The sequence below is a fragment of the Bufo gargarizans genome, chromosome 6, assembly GCF_014858855.1.
Source record: "Bufo gargarizans isolate SCDJY-AF-19 chromosome 6, ASM1485885v1, whole genome shotgun sequence".
Taxonomy (NCBI): Eukaryota; Metazoa; Chordata; class Amphibia; order Anura; family Bufonidae; genus Bufo; species Bufo gargarizans.
The window spans coordinates 156,304,448-156,310,838 of NC_058085.1; positions in this window are offsets into that span (position 1 = coordinate 156,304,448).

A 6,391-nucleotide genomic window follows, 5' to 3' on the forward strand; every position below is an offset into this window, starting at 1 on the left:
AGTGGAAAATCATAATTTCCTCTTTTATACTTGATACATGATTGTTTTTATACTTTATATGTGTGTATAATTTACACAATCGAAATATTGCAGATTTTAAATAGACCCCATTACTTCCACCTTTTTCACATAATCTTTATTCCCGGCTATGGTGACCACCTGGGTTTATTTACTCTAACAATATTGTAAGTATTACTTACCAATTCTCACCACCACTCGTTTTATGTTTTATGAATAGAGGTTTGGCGCTCCTTTCTTCCACCTATATCAGTGTGGCTTTGGCCACTTGCCTGGACATTATCACCACCGCCTGGTATAGGATATACCTTTTATTCACTCTCCCTACAGATACGCCATTGGCTGAAGATGTCTCTGCAGCAAGGAGTTAATTCGTGCAGCTCACCACAGACGGTAAAGTACAGAATAAGTGTTGAAATGTTTAGGAATGCACAAAGGCCTTTTGACACGTAGTTTATTTCATTGAGCACAGAATATGATTACCGTATTTTTCGCCGTATAAGACGCACCGGCGTATAAGACGCACCTAGGTTTTTGGGGAGGAAAATAAGAAAAAAAATATTTTGAACTAATTGTGGTCTGTGGGTGATGCACTGTTATGGGGATCTGTGGATGACGCACTGTTATGGGGGATCTGTGGGTGACACTTATAGGGGATCCTCTCTGGATGGCGCTGTTATGAGGATCTGTGTATGACAGTTATGGGGGGGATCTGTGGATGACACATATATAGCATCTTATGCTATGTGTCATCCACAGATCCCCTCCATAAGTGTGGGGGTCGCATTTGCTTTTATAATGGGGGTGGGGGTCGCATCTGCATTTATAATGACAGCGGGGCCCGTGCAGTGACTGTATTCTACTACACGGGCCCCGCTTACTGTACAATCATATCCCTAATACCGTAGTTAATTGTTGTGTGCACTGCATGTAAAAGCATAATGAGCGATGATGAGCGCTATTACTTACAATTAGAAGCGCTTGCCGTTCGGAGCAGAGAGGAGGGAGGAGGCAGGAGGCAGGCCGGGAGGACGGGCGCTGGCAGTGTGAGTCATCCGTCATGCGCCCACGCCGCCTGCTTCATTCATGAAGCAGGCGGCGCAGGCGCGTGACGTATGACTCACACTGCCAGCGCCCGTCCTCCCGGCCTGCCTCCTGCCTCCTCTCTGCTCCGAACGGCAAGCGCTTCTAATTGTAAGTAATAGCGCTCATCATCGCTCATTATGCTTTTACATGCAGTGCACACAACAATTAACTACGGTATTAGGGATATGATTGTACAGTAAGCGGGGCCCGTGTAGTAGAATACAGTCACTGCACGGGCCCCGCTGTCATTATAAATGCAGATGCCGCCCCCAGCCCCTCCTCCCTCACAGCTGATATACCCGCCGCACGGCATCGCGGCGGGTGTATCATTGAAAACTAAGCAAAATCGGCTACATTCGCCGTATAAGACGCACTGCTATTTCCCCCCCACTTTTGGGGGGGAAAAAGTGCGTCTTATACGGCGAAGAATACGGTACATAACACAGGATTTAAAGGGATTCTGTCAGCTAGGTTTAGCCCATAGAGCTGAGGACATGTGCTGCTAGATCGCCACTAGCACATCCACAATATCCATCCCCCATAACTCTGAGTGCATTTATTCAATAAAAAAAGATTTTATATACTGTATATGCAAATGAGGCAAGGGGCCGTTACCAATGTTTCAGGAGCCCAGCCGCATCCTCTGAATCTCCTCCTTGGTCCCCTGATGTCACATAGTTGAAGCGCCGTAATCTCGTGCATGGCAGCTAGCGCATGCACAGTTCATTCCCTGAGGCTGATGCCAGCACAGGGAAGGAAACACCATGCCGGTGTTCTGCCAGATTCCTTTACCTTGGCAGAACGCTATACCGGAAGTGACCCGCCACACCGGAAGTGACGCAGACGCACAGGAATCAGTTGGAGGAGGGTGTGTGCGGCACTGCGCAAGAGCACATCCACTGTGAAGATACGAGATGTGCAGCACCTGAAACTACGGATATGTCCTGGAATGTGAAGTAATTATGGTGAAGTATGAAATGTATGGAATCTGAAATGAAGGATTTCTGGGCGTTTGGCATGAGGGGGTCCGAACTAAGTGTAAAACCTATTGCTAGTAGGCCCAGAGAATGTGAGATGTTGCTATAAACGGAAGTGACGTCGAGTGTGGCCCAAAAGTGCGTATCCTTCCTAATAAAATAATCTAGGGTAGTAATGAGATGATAATTATTGTATATAGTGGCTCACCCCTCCTGTTAGCACAGATAGGTGCTCTCACTAAGTTGTGGTTCACCCTAACCACAATAGAGAATAGCAATAAAATAGATGTATATAGTGGGCACTCAATATCTGGCACTACATATTGGGTCCAACATATTTATTCCAATAAAACAAAATAAGTATTAGCAATCAATTACATACACTAAAAAATATTAATCCCATATATTATTATATGAATATAATGTTGAGAATACAGAGTTGAGAAAAACAGAGTAGAAAACAGAAAACATAAAACAACAAAAAGTTAAAATGAAAATCTGAGACTAATTTTAAACACAATTTTTATAAGTTTTTTATATACAAATTTTTATATAGGTTTTAGTATATATGTTTAATAAATATGACATATAACCAATGATTTATTTAATCAAATTCGTATAAAAATTTAATTTGTACAATACTTCTAGGAAATTCATTTGATATATCTTTGTATGATACTAACACTATATATATAAGAATATTCGCATAAGAATCTCTAATTATATAGTGCATTGAAATATAGGAAAAACCACAGCATAAGCAAAAGACAGAGCCAATGGAGGATTAAAGTATCCACATTTTAAAGATCCTGACCAGATTTTGGGAGGATCTTCAATTAGAAGAAAGGGTGGGACTTATAAGGATTTATAAGGAGGAATTGAGGATCTCAAAAACCAGCTACTGAGGAAGAGGTGTGCAACCTCGAAACGCGTATAGCGGGAGTGGATGAGATCCTTATACAGACAAGACGTCTTAATGCAGCGCAATTAGTAACAAACTATTGCCGAAAAGTAACAGGAATACTGCTAGACAATTGCTACAAACGGAGGTTGGTACCGCCTCCGGAACTTGAACTAATTCAGCTACACCAATCCCAGGTTATGTGGAACGCCTTGACGCTCTGACGCTCCGATCACGTGATACACCATACACACGTGGGACGCTGAACAGAGACCGGCAAGAAACCTGAAAGACGGCGTAACAACATCCTCAAGTGGAAGCGCAAGTACCTTACGATATATAAGAAGAGGGGTGAGTGAACTGACTAGTAGTGGGACGCCACTACAGCCAGATGCAGAAATCAATACAGCATTAAGCAGTAAGTGAAATATAGTATACTGCACGCTAACAACCCCTGAACAATACTTGACATTGCCCACTATACAAGTGAAGTCTACCAATACAATTAGACACTCAAAGGCTGACGAACATTGAACAAGTGCACTGCATATATCGCACTTTATCTACGATACTGTATCAATTGCACTATTTTAAATGTGGAAGCTTTTAAAAGTTTTATGAGATTTCTATGAAATTTATGTGATTAATATCGCCAGGATTTTTTATGAAAGATTTTTTATGGAAAATTTTATGGAATTTATGTGAATAATACCTCCAGGAATCATATCTTAACCTATTTATTTTTAATCGGTATATTGTCATATATAATTGGGATTAATATTTTTTAGTGTATGTAATTGATTGCTAATACTTATTTTGTTTTATTGGAATAAATATGTTGGACCCAATATGTAGTGCCAGATATTGAGTGCCCACTATATACATCTATTTTATTAGTAATGAGATGAGAAGTGTCACGTAAATAAGAGGGTAACCGAAGAACATAGTTTTGTAGCAAGCTATCTATATAGTCAGATAAATTGGACTTAGTGATCCGACCCAAGAAATAATGGGTCTTCCTGGGGAATTGACCAAAGATTTGTGTACTTTGGGTACAAAGTAGAACCGTGCTAGAGTGGGATGTGATGTTTTGAGAAAAAATCGTTCTTTCTTGTTGATGATACTTTGACTGAAACCTTCGTCAATTAGGTGCGCTAAACCTTTTTTGTATTTGTTGGTGGGATCATGTGATAAGGTTCGATAATATTCACTATCCAAAAGAATTCGTAGTGATTCTGTCAGGTAATAGGAGGAATCCATAATGACGATTCCTCCCCCTTGTCGGCACTTTTAATTACAATATCTTTATTCTGCGTAAGGGACTTTGGAAAGATTGGAATTTAAATTATTAGCGGGGTTATTGGTCGTGGGTGGAAAATTGTCTCTAAAATCTGACATTGCCATATTGAAAAAACTTTCAATATGGGCTCCTCTACTTTCGAGTGGGGAAAAAAGAGGATTTGATCTTAACATACAAAATATCGGGGGTCTGTTGAAAATCAGAGACCGTATTATTAGATGGTAAATCTAGGTCTACACTGTCTGATGAAGGTCCAGCGTAATCAGTGGGTTGTATACCTAAAGGGTCATCGGTATTACACTGTCTGATGAAGGTCTCGTATTAACAGTGGGTTGTCTATATGAAAGTTATCAACATAGGAACTGTGAAGGGTTGAAATTGTGGTCGCACTGGTGATACCTAAATTCTGTACTGATTTTTTTGCGGTGAAATGTCGATGTAAGGTTAATTGTGAGATTAGTGGCAGTACTGTTAACTTTCGTATGGGCGGGATTTATTGTTTTGGTTTTAATTTCTTGTTTACGGGTGCGTTGTTTTCCACTTCCCCTGCATCCTCTAAATCTGCGTTTGGTCATTTTTTTCTTTTGACTGGAGACTAGTGTGTAAAAGACCAAATGGCCTATACCTGTAGATGATGTCATTTCCGGGGCCCCGCCCACAAAGATTTGACGCCACTTTTTTTATACCTTTGTGTACATATGACTGTAGATTTTTACTAACTTTTTTATATCTGCTCCTGATAAATTGCACAATAAAGAGAGATTTACATGAAGTTGAGGATCCAGCTGCTGTTTTTCCACTTTGATTGCAGACCTGGCATACTTACCTGGATTTCGACCATTCTACGAGCGATCCCGGCCGTGGGAGGGGGTGCCCTTGACGACGACGACGACAGGTGTCTTGAGCTTATCCTGGATGTGACCCCTAGTGAAGTGAGTGGAAAATCATAATTTCCTCTTTTATACTTGGTACATGATTGTTTTTATACTTTATATGTGTGTATAATTTACACAATCGACCATACTTTTTATTGCAGATTTTAAATAGACCCTATTACTTCCACCTTTTTCTCCTCCATCTTCTTGTTTAATTTTAATTGGGACACCTATATATAGCCCTAACAAAATTACGGGCTTACCCCTAATTAGAATATATATAACCGATTGAAGGAGTAAGGTGAGTAGAGTATATTTTAATTCAAAGAATATATACTACAATAGTACAAAAATACTCAATTTTATTAAGAAAATCACAAAAAAGACACATGATCAGCACTGGTCACAAATAAGACAATACACACAGGTTACACTACATGTTAAAAACCAAGTGAACCGATGGTGGGCTGCCAATACATATATCCAAAGTAAAGTGCAAGTGCATAATTGTACCCAAATGGTCATCAATAGTGGGCATATAGTATCCACAAGCTGTAGCTGTTAGATACCAAAAATATCCACATGTATATATGTGTCAAAGTTTGCCACAAGCCGGTGTAGAAATATACACCAAAGTTATCAAAACTAGGGCAATAACAATAAACAATAATCACAATTGTATTTGACACATGATGGAAAGCGTTATATATACAGACCAATTGATTTGATTGTATCGTGCAGCAATACCACCGGTCCACTCCCCAACGCACGTTTCGCGTACAGCTTTTTCAAGGGGTATTGGTTGACAGAGAGGAGGGTCATCCATAAATGGGTCAGGTGGATACATTTGATTGGTTGTTGGACTCGTATTTGATTGCATTTGAAGCTCACCTGGGTGTATTACACGGTGGACATTAATGGCGCTCGGCCTCTCAGTCGCAGGCCACCACATCCGGTGACGCCGCGCCGGTCCAGAGGAAGGCAGTCACGCATATCCTGTGCGACACGCGTCACTCTGGAGCGGCCGGCGGCACACGAACGCGGCGCATGCGCAGACCACCGAACACGCCACCTCCGCCATATTAGGTGAGGGCACATAAACATAACATAGGGATGTGTCAAAAACATCAGATTGCTTTACATGAAATGATGGTACCTTATCATATGTAAATCATACTATGATAAACACAATTGTTATCCTGAGGCATGAACATATATGTCCTGACAATCCATG